We start from the raw sequence: 20,731 nt of genomic DNA, 5'->3' as shown, positions 1-20,731 counted from the left end.
ATATATCTATATACGTACCGTAATACGTATATATGTATATGTTTGTATGTATACACACACACACACACACACACATATTATATATATATGTCATAGCGTGCACCTGATACCTATGATATAGGTGTGTGTATGTGTGTTTGTTTGTGTGTCTGAGAAAGTGTGTGTGTGTGTGAGTGAGAGAGAGGGAGAGAGAGAGAGGGGGGGGGATACGTGTAAGAATAGTCTCACTAAAATCTCAAGACCAATTCCCATCACAAATGTCACTACAACTTGAGTTATCATCAACTCACTTTCACATAAAATACTCACTTAAAAAATATAACAACAACAACAACAACAACACAAATAACGTCCGCAGTTCTATCCCATCAGGCACTACTGACAGACAGCAACTTCAAGAGAGATACATATCGCACCCCCACCCCCAACTCACCGTTTCACTTCCCTGCTACAAAACACAGATTTCATCATTGAACACTTTTAAATTTATTACCACGATCGGTCGTTCTGTAGTAGTATAGTTCTATGTTATTTTATTTCTTACATGTTTAAAGTTTTGACCTATATTACTAAACACATATACGCGGAGATACAAATGAAATACTATCAGATATACATATACATTGAAGCATTGCTGTGTCCGTATTAATTGCTACCAAGAACACCGTATTTCGTTTGCAATTATAATAATACCCTACGAAGTATACTACACATCTACAAGTCAATACAGTGTCTTAAATTGTGTTAGCAGTGCGATATTCTCTTTTCTAAGTTTATCTCTATAGACGTTCCATAGAATGCAGAGCTTGCAGTGTAAGTTACGACGTTTTGTAAACGTTATCAAACAAAAAAAAAACTGGTAATGGGAGTATATGCATATTTCAAGATTTATTGCTGTGTCATCAGCGCCACAAACAACCCAACATCCAAGCCCACATTCAATACCGAAAGAATAATACGAAAGAATAATACCGATTGAAATACGCATACACAACCATTGACTATACTTACTATCTTCGATGGCATTGTCTAAATAGATGTATTCGTTTACGAAATGTTGTAACTTGCATTGCTAGCTCTAAATTTTATAGAAAATGTATATGCTTACTATCCACTCCAATTATGAAAAAAAAAGAGAGGATGAAAACCCCAAAACTGACCACAGTCTGTCTACCCTGTGGTCAGTTTATGGGTTTTCATCCTCTCTTTTCTTCATAATTGGAGTGGATAGTAAGCTTTTGAGGTATTTGTTGCTTAATAGATTGTTACTTAGATTGATCATTTCTTCGTGGTGTGTATCAGGATCGCTACTTATATTCTTTACTCGATGTTTTAGGCACTGAGCAATCTCTCTCTTTACACTGTATGGATGGTGGGAATTGAAGCTGAGGTATCGTCCAGTGAAGGTCAGCTTTCTGTATATGGATTCCTGAATTCATAATTGGTGCGTAATATTGATACGTCCAAGAATGCTAGCTGATTGTCTTTTTCCTTTTCCATTGTGAACTGTATGGATGGCTTTATTGAGTTCACATGATCTAACAATACTGGGACATATTCCTGGTGGAGACAGAGTATAAAGGTGTCATCAATATATGGCAGCAATAAAGTTGGTTTTAGTGGTGTTGATCCTAAAGCCAAATTCTGAAAGTATTCCATGTATATATTGGCTATTATCGGTGATAATGGCGAGCCCATAGCTAAACCTTCATATGTCGATATATATCAGTCTCCATTCTGAAGTAGGTATTTTCTTCACTGAAGGTCATCATTTCCATCAAGTTTCTTATTGGTATACTAGTACGTTCTTTTAGATGGGTGTCTATCATTAATTTTTCTTGAATAAACTGATAGTGCTTCATCAGTTGGGACTTTAGTGAACAGACATCACATCTAGATTCACCATCTGGTTGGACCCAATAGGGGCATCCTTGATCAATTCTGTGAAGTGGATGGAATTCTTCACGTACGATGTTGACCATCCTGCTAATGGATTGATTATATCCACAATGAAGCAGCTTAGTGGATGACATAATAAACTTCTACAGCTCACTATAGGTCTGGAATACCATCCTTATGAATCTTATGGAGACCGTACATGTGTGGTAGTTTAATATAGTGCTGAGTCAGTTGTCTGTGCTTCATTGATATAAAGTGATCCTTGTTCTTGATCAAGATCTGTGACAACTTCCTCTCTGTTTTCAGAGTTGAGTTTTTCTTTACTTTGCTGTAGCTACCATCACTTATGAGACTTGCCAATTTTTCAGAGTATATGTATATACATATACATAATTCCACTCACAAGAGTTGGGCGATCCGAGGCTATAGTAGAAGACACTTACCCAAGGTACCACGCAGTGATACTAAACCTGGAACCATGTCGTTGGGAAGCAAGCTTCTTACCACGCAGCAACGCCTAAGCATCATATATATATGTGTATATATATATATATTATATATATATATTATATATATATATATATATATATATATATATATATATATATATATATATATATATATATATATATATATAAGGGAGTGTAGATTCAATACGTCATTAGACGTGTATATGTGTAGGTAAGTATGTAATGATTCACACGATCATTACTCAGATCCCTAGATTCACCAGATCGTGTGTAAACAGATCAGATGCCAGCGCTGACTCATTTACCATTTACCTACGCACCTATACGCACACACGTGTAAATGAATATGTGTGTATGCGAGTGTATGTGTGTATGTGAGTGCGTGTGAGCGCATGGTTGTTAGTAAGTGTATGTATACATACACATATGTGTATATATATATATATATATATATATATATGTATGTGTGTATGTATATGCTAACAGGCATGCACTCAAACACACTCATACACACACACACACGCACACACACACACACGCACACACACACATACACACACACATATATATATATAATATGTATATATATATATATATAATATATTATATGTATTATATAATATATATATATATATATATATATATATATATATATATATATATTATATATATATATATATTATATTATGTATATATATATCAAAGAATTATTTAAGTAACTTGATTAAAATGAAAACTATCAATTAGGAAATCCTTGAAAAGCAAATAAACTGTCTTGAGAATGAAAGGAAAAACTTGAAACGACATGAAGCTTGTCAAAGACTTCCTTCCATTGCTTTATTCCATTGGCACTGCCAAATATGACAGACTACTCCCTCTACTCTAGCTGCCGTTGTACATGTTGTTGCACTTGTTATAAATGTGGTTATATTTTTATAATTCTTACGTTTTGCCGATGAATTATATAAGTGTGACAGCATCGTGTTTTCTTTATTTTTTTGTCGCTGTTCCATATTATCTTTCATACTTTTCCTTATTGCCGCCTAATATAGTTATGGACTCATTGCTTGGACGGTTGGATACAAATGGGTTCGCCCCTTCAAATTACGGATCTTTGTGCTTCTGCGTTCAATTCTGGTAGTAATCGTCTTTGCGTTTCAGTCTTCCGAAGATCGATGGAATGAAGTGGAATTAAGTACCAGATCAATGTAATCGATTGTTCTCCTCCTCCAAATTTGAGGTATTATGCCTGTTTTAGATATTAGCTGAGGAACGATAGATCAGTAACATCGTTAGAGCGTCAGCCAAGAACACTTTATTGTACTTGGTCGTGCTTCAAGTCCCGAGTTCGAATCCACTGATGACAAATTAGCCTCTCATCCGTTTGGTTATGTTACTAACTCGGTTATTCATTCCTCCCAAACGTTCCTTGGCTAAATATCACCCACGTACGACCTACGCCCCGATCACTAAAACCTCCACTGATTCGGAAGACGGAGACATTGAGAACATCTTTCATTGGAGAACATGTTAACCTTGTCTCTTTAACAATAAATACCTAAGTAAATAAATAAATAAATAATACATATATATATATATATATATATATATTATATATATATATATACATATATATATCATCATAATAAGAACGGGGACTATTACGAATTGGTAAAGCATTACTTTTAATACATTTTGCATATATGTAGGTATTTATGTATGAATGTGTGTATGCATGTATATATATACGTACGTACATACATATGCATGTATGTATATATGCATCATTACCACAGCAAAACGCATGCACAGAGGATGATGCATTGATATATTCTTTAGAATGCTTTACATATTTGTAAAGATTTTTAGATTTTGAGTTAAAGTCAGTCCGAAGTTAAGAACACTATTTAGCCTTCTTGGTTATAGTGGATTCTAAATGCTCGGGTTCTGAGTTCGATCCTTAGGCGTGAGGCTACCTGAAGCTTTTCCTCTAGACTCAGGAAGAGTGACACTGCCTTTTCATTATTATTCTTCCTTTGTGTTACCTTATATTACAATCAATGCAAGACACACACTCACATGTGCGCTTCTATCTATCTATCATTCTATCTATCTATTACTTTATTTCACTCTTCCCCCCTCTCTCTCTCACTCTCTCTCCCTATATATATGCACACATTATATGTTATATATATAATATATATATATATATATATATATATATATATATATATATATATATATATATATACATATATATTGATACATCGATAGATAGCTAGATGCATGCATACATACATAGACAGACAGATAGATATAGATATACGTATATATGCATATATATCTGTATGTGTATATATACATAGTTGCATGTGTGTATATATACATGTATATATATGTGTATATATACATGTTTATATATATGTGTACATACATATATATATATATACATATGTATATATATGTATAATATATATATATATATATATATATATATATATATATATGTGTATATATATATGTGTGAGTGTGTGTTTTGTATATATATATAATATATGTATATATTCACACACATATATGTATATATATAGGTATAAACTTCGTAATCTATTCAGATACATACATCAAATGTTTTTATCTCCAAATAAGACAAATTAATCTATTTTATTTATTTATTTATTTATCTATTTGTTTATCTTTATCTTTTATTTAGTTTTCCCCTCTAATCTCTTCCTAACTGGTTTTCACATGTGATAACCCAGTCAGTGCTGGTTCCATCTATTTGCTATTCATATCAGTTGTAGGTAAACTCTTGTGTAATCTTTGTCTGGCCGAATGTCTAATGTACAGTAAGAGACAGAATCAATAAATTGGCGACCCAATAACACCCACTTTCCAATAACAATAACAAAATGAAAATCGGTGAGACCACCATAACGACGATGAGAAAGTCTACCATAACAGCATAAACATCAATAACTAATACGAACATTATGACAAAAGGGAGCCTGCCACGTAGTTACGAAACCTGTTAGAAATAGTAGGCAATGGAGGCTTGAATTACTCCTTGGGGTTTTAGAAATGAGGATAGTTATGGGTGCGTTAAATGTGAATTCTAGATATTCTGTGTCTGAAAACAGACGGCATATTCAAAGTTTGAACGTTGACACAAAGCCAGTAATTATGAGAGGTTTAGAAGTAAACCACATCGACCTCAGTGATCAACGAGCACTTATTTTATCGGCTCCGAAAAGTTTAAAGGCAAATTCAACCTCGATAGAATTTGAACTCAAAACTTAAAGACAGACAAAATGTCGCTGAATATTTTGTCCGACTTCCTGACGGTTTTGGCAGCTCGCCAATTGCTAACAATAAGGGTTCCAAAATTTGACACAAGGTCAGTAAGTTCGAGGATGAGGCTAAGCCGATTACATCGACCACAGTTTTCAACCGGTACTTATTTTATCAGCGCCGAAAGGATGAAAGGCAATGTCAACGTAAAGACGGACGAAATGTCACAAATCATTTTACCCGGTGTGCTAACGACTCAACCAGCTTGCCGCCATCATAATGGTTAAAAATAAGCGTTTCTCCTAAAGGTACAAGGGCAGAAATTTTGGGGAAGGGGACTAGTCGATAACATCGACTCCAGTGTTTCACAGGTATTTAATTTATCAACCCCGAAAGGATGAATGGCAAAGTGGACCATGGCGGAATTTGATCCTAGAATGTAAAGACGGGCGAAATGACACCAAGCATTTTGTGCGGCGTGCTAACGACCCTACGAGCTCGCTGCCATCATAATGGCTAAAAGTAATAATAGTAAAATTCGGTTTCATTTCTGATGTGGTTGCACACCTGTATTCAATCTTATATAAGATAGAAATTAGCAGTAGAAGGCATTAATCGACGTTTGTACAAAATGACTATGAATGACTTATAATTTCGCAAGACTAACAATTGCGAAGAGAACCAGTTCATGGCTGGTACTGTATTTTATCGGCCCTAAGGGATGAAAGCTAAATCTTACCCCAGCGGGATTTCGAACTCCAAACGCAAATGCTCGGATCAAATAACGCTCTAACGTAAATGCTCGGATCAAATAACGATCTAACGTAAATGCTCGGATCAAATAACGCTCTAACGTAAATGCTCGGATCAAATAACGCTCTAACGTTATTACAAATTCGCTGTTTCAAACTTATATTTTAGTCAAAGAGGAAAGAGAGACTAAATTGAACTCTGCTGGATTTGAACGCAAAACTTAACAGAGAAAAAAAGCAAATTTTATCAAGAATTTTGCCCAAATCCAATACTATTTCTGAAATATTAGCATGTTCTATGATAATAGAAATGGTAATGATGAGATTCTTAACATTTAAGTGTGAAGAGGGAGGGCGCTTGACACAGGTGTTTCTATATATTAATGAGAAATTAATGAGACAAGAAAAACAGGAAACAAAGGAAGAACGAAAGAATGTAAGAAAGAAGAGGAAGGAAATAGAAGGAAAGATGAAAGAAATGAATATGCATAAAAATCAAAATGGCTTAAGGACTGAAAATGTTTTCCGCTGACGATGCTTGAAATGTTTACTTTCACCTGCAACAAACAAATCGACTGAAGAAAATCTGAGCAACTTACTACTGAGATAGTTGGAGACAAAAACAAGGCAACGAAAACAATTTTATTCCATATGACTTCGCAACAATATGGTTTCGGTTTCAGTTGTAGTATAGGACAACTTAGGCAAGTGTCTTCTGCATTAGCCCAACGTAGATTAAATAAGTTTTATGACTAAATATGGTTGTAAGGAACTGTGTGAAAGCGCAGGCCGTATGTATATTCTTTTGTTTGCTTCAGTCATTTGACTGCGGCCATACTGGAGCAACACCTTAATAGGTTTTAACAGAAAATAACCTTTCCCAGGACTTACTTTGTAAGCCTGGTACTTACTTATTCTATCGGTCGCTTTTGCCGAACAGCTAAGATAAGGGGACATAAAAACACCAACATCGATTGTCAAGCGCTATGGGGTTGACAAACACAGACAACAAATATTTATGGCCGGCCGCTAACACTTTTTTTTTCTGAAAAATAGGGGTAGCTTATCCTGTTCAGGCTATATTATTAGCATTATAATGCGTTTGAGAATTTAAAAGCATTTCTTTAACTTTCTAAAACATTTCAAAGCTTGTAAAGCAAACTTCTTTTGTTTACGTTCATCGTAATTAGAATTATATATATATATATATATATAATATATATATATATATATATAATATATATATATATATATATATATAGTTGTATTTCGGGACGGTCATTTCTTTTTCAAATAAACACACGCACTGTATATTTTTCTTCACTTGTTCTTATTTTATTCTAACTCATGTCCATTGTCCGGAAATCTTTCGTCACACATCTGTTACCTCTTCAGCGACACTTTTCGCTTTCGTGTGTGTTCTTGCTCAACTTACTCCATTCTGTTCTTCTAAGATGTGCATCCTTATGTGCGCATGCGTTTGTGTCCTTGTTTGTTTGTTTGTGTGTGCGTGCGTCCGTGTGTATGTGTGTGTTATAGTTTTTAGAAGCAGTGTGGCTTTCCACTCAAACCCATTCTCTCACCCCATTGTGCTGCTGCTGTTCTAAGGCTCGGAATAATATGTATGGTGCAGCTCTTGCATTCCTCTGTGTATGTGTGAAAACACGAATGGAACAGTAACATCCGCTACCACACACCACATCTCATGACTAAAGACAGTAGGGATGAAAAGAGAGAGGTGAAAAACCATATACAATACACAGAATCATGCAGGGTAGTACACACACAATAGACATATATGCACTTACCTGTGAAACTTATGAGAAATAGATAGATGTGTTTAAATAAATAATTATGTAAATATATATATATATATATATATATATATATATATATAAATACATAAATATAACTGTCGCATACCTGTGATAAATATAAGACATAGAGATAGGTAAAATAAATAAATAAAACTATATAAAGGACATGGATACATACACCATACGAAGCAAAAACTATTCACACACGCATATGGAATTTCATGGACGGCCATGCGTTTGTGTCCCTGTTTGTGTGTGTGTGTCTATGTGTGAGTGTGCTCGCGTCTGTGTATGTTTTTGTGTCTGCATACTTGTGTGTGTGTGTGTGTGTGTCATAGTTTTTAACAGCAGTGTGTTGTGTTCTTGAGCAAGACACTCCATCTCACGTTGCTCTGCGATCCCTTCGACACCTGACGCGTGGTACACAGTACACCAGTTTAGACAACGGCGACTTGATGGAGAGCGTGAGGTACAATGCATGTCGTCAGACAAAAGTTGAATACTTATACGTCGTCTTCGACGGGAGAATCAATAGTCAGATATATCATTAATTTTATATATATAATTATTTATATATATATATATATATATGAAAAAACAAGTCAAGATAGAAAATGCTAAAATAATTTTATAAAGAACATTTCAGTACCGGTTTCCGTCATTTGAGACCTTTTCAACTGTAACAATTAAAAAATTAGATTTAAAAAAATTAAGTTTTTTTAAAAGAATATTTGTATAGTGTTCAAATATAAGTGGCATTTTCCTTGTTTCTGCCTGTCTCTCTTGTTTACTCTTGTGGGTTCAAGGTCCATGTGACTTCTTGGTAGGGACAAAGAAGAATATATATATATTATATGAAGCAACCTGTCAGTTACGACGACGAGGGTTTCAGCTGATACGATCAACGGAACAGCTTGCTCGTTAAATTAACGTGCAAGTGGTTGAGCACTCCACAGACACGTGTACCCTTAACGTAGTTCTCAGAGAGATTCAGCATCACACTGAGTGTTACAAGGCTAGCCTTTTGAAATACAGGTGCTACTCATATTTGCCAGCTGAGTGGTCTGGAGGAACGTGAAATAATGCCTCTTGCCCAAGGACACAACACGTCACCCGGAATTGAACTCATGACCTTACGATCGCAAACCGAACGCCCTAACCACTAAGCCACAGTTAATTATATATATATATATGAAATCGTCGTATGAACAGTGAATAAGGGGAATCAAAATGATGATTTGCCCATTATTTGATTAATTTTGTATGCGTTGCAGCCGATTCGAACGTGAATTTGTTAAGTGTTGTTGAATTTCCTCAGAGGAGCACATTTTGACCTTTTTTTACATGTGTGATCATATCTGATACAATTCATTAACAGAATGGACTATGCGTCATCCGGTGTTTCGACATGATTTTCTCCCATCAGCCAGAGGTATCCAGACTAATGAATTTAACAAGTGCCGATGCCCTTATTTATATCTTTTATGAACAAGCTGTTTGCTGATCCATGCTGGTATCAGTCAATCGATATTAAATCTTTATAAGTATGATGAGAAGTGAGAATCGAAACGATACCTTAAGTATTTATTCTTAATATGTTTCAGCCGATTCGAACACGAATATGCTAATCGCTGCTGTGTTTCATCAAGGAAGAGTAAATTCCCCTTTACAAAGATTGTGTATGTCCAACCTAATGTAGAAGCATACTGTATCTCCAGAAAAAATGTTTTTAAACATATTCTTTTCATTTTCTGCCAGTAATATGATTTGGAAAAAAAACATGGCGGCTGTTTCTTACAAAGTGAACAAATACATTTTTTTCTTTTGTCTGATATATTCAACGATAACGTTGTTGTTGTTGTTGCTATGGTTGTTGTTGTTGTTTTTATGCTGTTGTTATTGTTGTTCGATGTTGTTATTTAGCCCTAGGTCTGCTTTAACTGGGTTGGGTTGCATAATGATCAAAGACGTTCTAGCTGTTACATTACTATTTCCTCTTTTTTTCTTTTGTTTTTCAGACCTGACGTACTTAGGACAATATTATCTAACGTATCCTTGATCAAGACAAGATATGGCTGCTATTTCTATCAGATATGACAACATAACTGTCTTCTTCGTTGTCTTATCAAATTTTATTTTATTCATTCTAGGAAAAACTCACACCAGAACACAATTACAAAAAAGAAATAGAATTAATGGTTGTGACATTTTGCAGTTAAGGCTAATTCATCTTCACAACCATTATGAATTAATGACAAAAGAATAAAAGAGAGAAGAACATTTATATAATTCATATTTCAATTCTTTGGCCTTTTTTCTTTACATGAATTCATTGCAGATGTTGTTGTTGTTGTTTTTTTTGTTATAGCTTTACAAAAGACGTAATCCTTAGACTTTTAAGAATTGTTTTCTTTGAATACGTAACTAACTGAAAAACCAAAACTGTGGTTAATAAAGTTATCAATGAAAATAATGTTATCAGTTTCATTATTTAATTTATTGTCAACCGTAATATATTTAACGATGAAATAGGAGAACGACAAAACCGACAGCAAGAAATATTTCACAGATTATTAATCGGTCAAAAAGAAAACGAATGGTTTAGCTGTTTCTATTGCAGGGAAGAAGAGAAGTAAACGACGTTTGGAATAAGGCCATTATATTACTGGTACTTTTATAGAGATATAGAAATCATTAAACGAAGACTGATCGTAACTGATCGTTTGAACATCTATGAATGCCAGGTATATCTACAAATGCTCTTGAAAAGAAAAAAAAAAGAATGATAATACAGTAACGTGACAAAAGACACCTTTTTTAAGTAATAATATACCCTTTTACTCTTTTACTCTTTTATTTGTTTCGGTCATTTGACTGGGGCCAGGCTGGAGCACCGCCTTGAGTCGAGCAAATCGACCCCAGGGCTTATTCTTTGTAAGCCTAGTACTTATTCTATTGGTCTCTTTTGCCGAACAGCTAAGTTAAGATGAGGGACAAACACAGACATACATACATGTATATATATATATATATATATACATATATACGACGGGCTTCCTTCAGTTTCCGTCTACCAAATCCACTCACAAGGCTTTGGTCGGCCCGAGGCTATAGTAGAAGACACTTACCCAAAGTGGCACGCAGTGGGACTGAACCCGGAGCCATGTGGTTCGTAAGCAAGCTGCTTGCCACACGGCGACTTCTAGGCCTATATGAAAATATTTTTCAAAATAAGGTGAGACAGTCATGGCTGGAGTTATACTGATAAATGATCTGATTCAATATGGGTCAATCGGAGTCTGAACAGTCACAAAAATAATAAGAATAACAACAGTAGCAATAATTCGCTCAAACCAACGTAAGTGCCGCCTGAGAAAACGTCCGTGATTTTCTGTATATATTGACTTGAGTCGCCCACAAGGTCATAATCGCTAGTGCAGAACAAATCGCAATCGCATGTAATGAAAGTCTTGGATTCAGTTTTGAATTGATTTAGATTAAACACATTACCAGTTTGCCATAGCAAACAAAAATACCTAGATCATAGTTCAGAAATAAATGAGCAATTATTGTTGTAAATTATAATTACACGACGATGTTTGCGTAGATATATGCATAACTTTTTCCAGTGATCGAATTTGACATAGCACAATTTGGATTGAATTCCGCCGTCATACTCGTGTGTACCGAAACAAACATAGCAATAAATTTAAATCGATCTAGCCGAACAGAAACCGATTCCTCCTTCAATGAATCTCTATTGTAGTGAATCTCAATGGCTTAGAGTTTGTGATTTTGAAGTTCAAAACTTCGCATGGTAAGTTAAACAGAACTGTTTTAAAATATGAGAAAAAAGTATTAAACTTCATTTTATTAATTACTATTATATTTAACAAAATGGTACATAACGTTTTCAAAGCATTAGTATGAATTTTCCTAACATTTAAATTATATTAGCAGCATAAGGCGGCGAGCTGGCAGAAAAGTTAGCGCGCCGGGTGAAATTATTAGCGGTATTTCGTCTGCCGTTACGCTTGGAGTTCAAATTTGCCTTTCATCCTTTCGGGGTCGATTAAATAAGTACCAGTTACGCACTGGGATCGATGAAATCGACTTAATCCGTTTGTCTGTCCTTGTTTGTCCCCTCTGTGTGTAGCCCCTTGTGGGCAGTAAAGAAATAAGAAAAATTAGCACGCCGGGCGAAATACTCAGCGGTATTTCGTCTGTCTTTACGTTCTGAGTTTATATTCCGCCGAGGTTGACTTTTCCTTCCATCATTTCGGAGTCGATAAATTTAGTACCAGCTACGTACTGGGATAGATCTAATCGACTGGATCCATCCCCACCTCCAAAAAAAAATTGGGGGTCTTGTCCTTAGAAGAGAAAAGATTATATTAGAAGCGTTGCTTAAGAATCGGGTATAAAGCTTGATGGAGCTTTTTCCCTAGTCTCTGAGCTCTGCGTTCAAATCCTGCTAAGGCTAAATTGGGTTGTAGAGTTTATCAGCTGAAGAGTTTAATAGTACCATTCTTTAGTTCGAGTGCTTTTTGTGGAACCTTCTGTGTTGCAAGAATTCAGCCCGGCTCTCTGATATAAAGCTTTTTATTTCTCTAATTACATCTCGTAAGGCCTATACAGTGTCATAGAGCTTTTCTCCTGCCATATGATTTTATGTGTGTGTGTGTGTGTGTGTGAGAGAGAGAGAGAGAGCACGTGTGTGTATGTGTGTGTGTGTATCACGTGATTACATGGCCCACAAGACTATCGGATGTTGCCATAAAACACTGGTCACATCGCGTTTTGCATTGTTCTAGCTTTCAAACTCTGCCACCCTTCTGTTTAGGCCATCAAGCCAAAATTCTCCATCACTGGAAGGTTATTCCGCCTCAGCGTTCCACACATTTTTAAGAATCCGTGATGCTGATACTAGTTCCATTGTGACGCAACCACAGTGTCGCATCATATGAGAAACTCTACTTCCCGTCTACCGTGAGAAGAAAGCACTAAGAAATATAGTCTTTATAAGGCAAAAAGCCGAATTGCTCATAAAGAGAACATCTTATAATCATACGTTTTCACAATCATGGCTGCCACCTGGTTCACCAACATTACGGAAATAATTAACTACATGTATAGGCAGAGGATAATCCCCTCTTTTTCTCTCCCTCGCATTCTATTTCTTTCTCTCTCGCTCTCTCTCTCTCTCTCTGTGTTTCCCTGTATGTTCATAAAAACGCACGCTTACACACACATACACACATATCTGTATTTTCGCATATTGCAGTTTCTGGCCAACGTCGTGTCAAAAAGAAATTATTTTGGTATTCCTCTATTTGCTGCACTCATTTAAATCAATGGTTGGTGTACATTTAACATCTGGTTGGACTGAGGCAGATCTGAAGAGAGCTTCACTGATTCCATATGAATAATTGAGTCTTCCGCCGGTTAATGTCAGTATTGTTGTTGTTGTTATTGATAGTGACAATAATGAAGATGAGGGGGATTTTATTCTGATTGTTTTTCAACTGTGATTGCTTAGACTTGTAATGGAGACCTAACATCGCATACCAGTCGTGTGAAACTCTTCTTTTGCTCCAAGCCGAGTTCTTTTAGGACCACATTATACGATGTGTATTTTCAATTATTAAGGACAGGCTACTAACTGTAGCTGGCGTATCTGCTATTTCTAGCTGCAGACCGTAATCGTAAGAGCGCCATACAATTGTCTCTCGATTCTGCCAGCTGTGAATGCAATTCACGCGTTAATATCTAGTTTTGAAAATCCTGTCCTTTGGATCACTCCTTTAGTAGTGTAACCAGCCAGCTACTCATTCGTTCACCGTAATTATCGGTTCTCAGAATGTAATGCAGAAGTAAAAGATCCTGCCATAACAAATTTATTAAGCTGACTACAGCTCATTACTTCAATTAATTCATCGAATTTTCTTTTTAAATAGCATTAATATTGATAATTATACATAGCGGCAATGACATACAGTTAGTCAGACTTACAGACAGGAAGAAAAATAGATAGAGAAACTAAAAAGCTGATAGATAAATAGATAGATAATTCGACTGACATATATAGGAAAGCTTTATACAATGGAACTGACAAGCAAGTAAACAGTTAAATTGATTTTCCTAATTATATTTTATCTAGATATGTGTGCATGTGTGCTAATATATGTGCGTGTATACATACATACATACACATACATACATACATACATACATACATACATACATACATGCATACATACATGCATACATACATACATACATGCTTGCATACACAGGCACACACACTACTTGAACAGATACATAGACAGTTATATCAATAAACGCTTGCACTTTTGTAATATGCATCTCCATAGTATATCTATATATCCATCTAACTATCTAACTATCTATCTATACATAGATATATATATAACTGTGTGTGCATATATATTTATATATATATATATATATATATATGTATGTATATACACACACACACACACACATTTTGTGTGTCTATGAAGATGAGAAAAGGACAGATGGACTGACAGACTTATAGATAAATATAAAGGTAGATATGATTAACAAAAGATAGATAGATAAACAGACAGACATGCAGACAGACAGGCAGATTGATAGATAAGTAAATAGACTAACAGATAGATAAAGAGATAGAGTGATAAATAGATAGATAGATAGATAGATAGAGTGAGAGAGATAAACCGATAAATGAAAAGTGAGATACATAGCTCTTGACTCAAAGTTGAAAAGCTTTGTAGATATGAAAACGTTTTAAAATATTACATTCAATTAAGTCCGTAAAAATATTCAATATTTATTCTTTGTGACAGCTTTACAAAAGATAAATAAATACAATGGTGCATAATGCATGTAAATATATGTGGTATATAACAGTTTTCTATATCATATCTTTGCAATAATTCTATGGTGAGCAACAGGACCAACATGGAGATACTAAGCAAGATAGTCGAAGTGGTAAAATCTCAACGGGAAGTGTACGGGTGTAGGGTTCAGTTCTTAGTTAAGTACATTTCAGTGTTCTGGCATCAAGAATTAATAGTATTGTTGTAAAGTATCAAATGGCATTTCATGTTTCTTTTCACAGATTTCGTCTACTGCTCTGTCAGAAAAAGATGATAAAATTTCGTAGAAGATAGGAAACCATTAGTATATTCTGACGTGAAACCATATATATATATATAATATATATATATATATATATATATATATATATATATGCGAGTGTATGTACGTACATACGTGCATATATTATTATTATTATTATTATTATTATTATTATTATTATTATTATTATTATTATTATATGTTTGACATTTGCTTTACATTTGCACAAGCTGGCTCCAAGTCTCACCCAGAGACCTCAAGAGACAACAAGTTGGAAGTTCATGTTGGTATTATGCCTAGTGTGCCATATATTTGGTTTTGTACTTAGTGTTATACTAGTGAATGCCTAAAAAAACCATACGAAAATTATGTTTGTTTTAAAAAGATTACAAAGAAAGTATTTTGCGTAGAATATGAGCAAGTTCCCATGAGCACTATCTTTTGAATTTCTGCCATTTTGGGGTTTCCTGGTATCTGAGTTAGGTAGCAATCAGCCCCTTTTGCTATCATTCCCAGAGCACCCATGACAACAGGTATTGTTTTAGTCTTCAGGTTCCACATTTCGCTGATTTCTATTTCCAGATCTTTATATTTGCTCAGTTTCTGGTAAGTCTTGACAGATACGTTTATATCAATTTATTATCATTATTTATGATATTCAGACAAATGTGCAATGGCACTAATTCTAATATCTCGTTGCAGAGAATATTCTCAGAGTGGTGTGCTAAAAACACAAGACTTCGCAGTAAACTCTGGTGTTTCGACCCACTCATATTATATTCAGTGACTATTATACCAGAGGTTCTGAACCTCTGTTCCAATTTAGAAAACTAAATTTAGTAAACTACGCAGTACGAAATTTTTGCAAAAATGTAGTAAGGTTATGGTTAATTAAACATCCCCGAGTGCAAAAGCTTTCGTTGCGTCAGCAAAAACTTAATTAAGGAAGATTGTCTGTACTTCTCTTGTGACCCCCTCTCTCTCTCTCCCTCTCTCTCTTTCTCTCTTAATCCTTTTTGCCCCTTGTGGAGCATAGCGCCTCAACAGTTGTTTTCCACTTTTTGCGGTCATTGGCGTGTTTCTTGGCTGCTTCCCATGTCAGGCCGGCGGTCCTGAGCTCGTCCAAAACGCTCCGCTTCCATACTCGCTTCGGGCGTCTCGCTTCTTTTTCCCCTGCGGTTTCCAATCAAGTGCTTGTCGTTTCACATTTGAGGGTTCTTTCCGCAGTGTATATCCGATCCAACTCCATTTCCTTCGTCTAATGCTGAAGCACCGCCTTTAGTCGAGCAAGTCGACCCAAGGACTTATTCTTTGTAAGCCTAGTACTTATTCTATCGGTCTCTTTTGCTGAACGGCTAGGTTTCGGAGCCGTAAACACACCAGCATCGGTTGTCAAGCGATGTCGGGGGGACAAACACAGACACACAAGCTTATACACACACATACATACATATATATATATATATATATATATATATACATATGACGAGCTTCTTTCAGTTTCCATCTATCAAATCCACTCAGAAGGCGTTGGTCGACCCGAGGCTATAGTAGAAGACACTTGTCCAAGGTGCCACGAAGTGGGACTGAATCCGGAACCATGTGGTTCATAAGCAAGCTACTTACCACACAGCCACTCCTACGCCTATGTTATAAGTTTCTACAATACAATGATGCTGTACTATTTTTCCCTAACGTTCTTTCTGTTGTGCATGTAATGTAAAAAGTAACTGAAATGTTCCTTTCATTTCAGAATCTTTTCGATATCAACGATTAAAATGAAGCCATCTTTGCAATGGACAGAAATAGAAGCTAGCTGGCTAAGACCAAATATCAGTGTTAAACTGCAGTAAATTATTATGAAGTCAATTTTACCAAAGACTGCTTGAATAGCTATAGATCTGTTGCATACAATTACCTTAGTAACATTGAGTTATGAAACTTCTAGTGAACAAATTTTCTGTGTTCAAATGTTCCATGGTATGAATTAGTTGACAGAGCTATTATATATGCGCACATGCAAATGTACATACATACATAAATACATACATACATGCATACATACATACATAAATACATACATACATGCATACATACATACATACATACACACATACATACATAAACACATACATACATAATACATAAATACATACATACATGCATACATAAATACATACATACATACATACATACATGCATACATACATACATACTCAGAATGTAACGACGGATGAAATAACGCTAAGCATCTTGTCCAGCATGCTAATGATTCTGCCAGCTCGCCAGCTTAATAATAATAATAATAATAATAATAATAATAATAATAATAATAATAATAATAATAATAATAAGAAGAAGAAGAAGAAGAGAAGAAGAAGAAGAAGAAGAATGGCTTCGAATTTTGGCTCAAGGCCGGCAATTTCAGGGGTGTGGTGCTTATTCTATCAATCCTAGAAAAATGGAAGGCAAAGTCAGCCTCATCAGAATTTGAACTCGGAATGTCAAGAGCTGGAGAAAATGCTGGTAAGCATTTTGTTTGGTGCAGCAAGGATTCAGCAATCTCACTGCCCAGATGATGATGATGATGATGATGATGATGATAATAATAATAATAATAATAATAATAATAATAACATATACACATATAGGCCTTTACTGTTACGTTTGTATTTGATTTAAATAGCGATCGATTATTGTACTAGCGAAAACTGAAATATGAAATATATCCTATTTGGCAGCAATGAAAATGTATAGTAAGATGCTGATTTTGGAGAAATATCACAAGTGATGCAGACAATTGCATTTTGACAGCTCTCGAACCTTCTCGTACACCAGTGTATGATCTAATTCTTGGTTGTGTCGAAATGTTCACTTACAGCATTAGAAATTCTTGGTTCACAGCCTATATTACAATTATATGCGCATCATAAAAACCTACTCCGAGTTTGTGTACAGTAGTGAAATATTGAAAGCTAACCATATTGTGTATACAAACAACATCAAGCAGTTTTGCTTATTCAAGCAATTGCTCTCAGTATCTACTGCACAATCTATTACATTGAAATATCCCTTTCTGTTAAATAAGCCTCACTGACTTTCTTTAAGCATTTTGTAACCATTTGTTTTGTTGTTATTCCTCAAGAATTAAGACATTTCCTCTTGTAACTAAGAACCATCTCCAATTACGGTATGCACTGTTAGAAGATAATTTTTTCCTCTATACTTAGTTATTTCATCAAGGAATCCCAATGGGATGACCTGAGTAATTTTATGAACACTGCTTCACGACAACTGAAATTCCTGTAGATAAATTCCACAGACAAAATCGGAATTTTTATCACTAGTATATCGCTGGAATATTTTGTAGTTATCTATCAAATCTCGTAAATTGCAAGAAAACCGTTGTTGTCTCCTTCGGAGTTACTTCTTAACTAAATATTTGGCTCAAAGTTTTTCTTCTTCACAAATGACTCATTTTTATTCTCGAACCCTGGTGAGTTGTTTTTCTTATTAAGTGCATTGTCTCGCGATGGCTTGTACATGATTACTTTCTGTACTTTGAACGTACTGCTGCAACACGCCCACACATGTACACAAACACACACACACATATACAAACACGCACACACATACAGGCACATACCCACCTTTATACATATATGCATACATACACACATACACACACATACGTAAGGTATGCTAGCTTCGTAATATTTTTTTTACGATACAACAAAACCGTAGGCAAGATATTCAATGAAATATAGCCGACATATTTTTTCGCCATCATAACAGCCACCATTTATCTGTAATCAAAAGAAAGAAAACGATAAAAAATATCACTAATCCACTTAAATAATTAATGATATAGCCATGGAATTATCTTGGTCTTTATACTGTCAATTATTGATAAGAATTTCTGCTGTGTCTATAATGAATGCTGTTTTGATAAAGCTTATCACAATATCAATGAAAACTTGCCATCATGGAATGTGTCTCGCTTTTAACTGACAATAAGGCGACTAATGAGATAACAAATGGAATGATTTTTATTTCATACTTACACAAACTCTTTAAATAATTGCCCGGATGGACATACTTCTGTGTCGTGTCTGTCTCAATTTTATCAGTACCAACTGAGTTTACAGACTTTTTAGCTCCTGTGTATGTTTATAGTGTAAGAGGACAGCATACGGGAAGGACCTTTGATTATTTTCACACACAGACGTACACACGCATAACGAGAAAGACGCAAAGAAAGAAAGATAGATAAATGTATGTATCATGTGGCTCTAGGTACCTTATAACAACAGATTGAAAATCCCTACATCAAACAAATATGAATGCATATGTGATACTTGTAGGACTGCTGGGCAAATAAGAATAAAAACAAAAGAATCACCAAAGTACTAAAGAAATAATGGTTTTAGAAAGGTATCGAAGTGAAAATACATGTTAACACGGCCTTCAATCTAGAAACAAAACTTCACTTTCGATAAGACCCTTTGCCAGAAGGATTCCACCAGCAAAATATTCCAACATATATATATATATATATATAATATATATATATATATATATATATATATATATATTATATATATATATTATATATATATACATATATTGAAAGCAGTAGTTATAAGAAAATTAATACAAGGTAAATATTAATAGGAATAAAGTCTCTAGCAGAAACAGGGTAACTGGTAAAATTACAATTTATTGAAGGCGAACAGTAGAAGAGTTCGAATTTAGTGTTTCTTGTAGAATATAAAACAAAACGTGCAATGTAATTAGAGAAAAGGCTTGATTACATGCTAAAAGTAATTAAAGAATAATAAATTTAATTTTGATGCTTATAGACATTTCCCAACAACGGGTAAAACGTGTTCCGGAATGCATTGTATGTGTGTGTGTGTGTGCGTGCAAATGTGTGTGTGCACGTGCGGTTGTGTGAGTGTGTGTATCTCTGCATTTCTGTGTGCGTATATATGTCTCGCTATGTTTATATATGTATGTATGTATGTATGTATATATATATAAAGAAAGAGAGAGAGATATACACACACATACATATATATATCTATATGCATTTGTATATATATGTATATATATATAGACACATACATACACACACACACACATATATATATATATATATATATATACATGTGCACACATATAGATACGCAGGCAGGTAGATATGTATGTATGTTTGTAGGTGGGTAGGTTGGTTGGTGTGTGAGTGAGTTGGTTAAGTAGGCAGGTAGGTAGGTGAATGAGTGGGTGGGTAGGTAGTTAGGTAGGTGCAAAATGAATCTTTTAATGGCTGTATGACATCTATCTGTAATCGTTC

This window comes from Octopus sinensis, linkage group LG13 (assembly GCF_006345805.1).
Source record: "Octopus sinensis linkage group LG13, ASM634580v1, whole genome shotgun sequence".
Taxonomy (NCBI): Eukaryota; Metazoa; Mollusca; class Cephalopoda; order Octopoda; family Octopodidae; genus Octopus; species Octopus sinensis.
Note: the sequence above shows the minus strand (reverse complement) of the source record.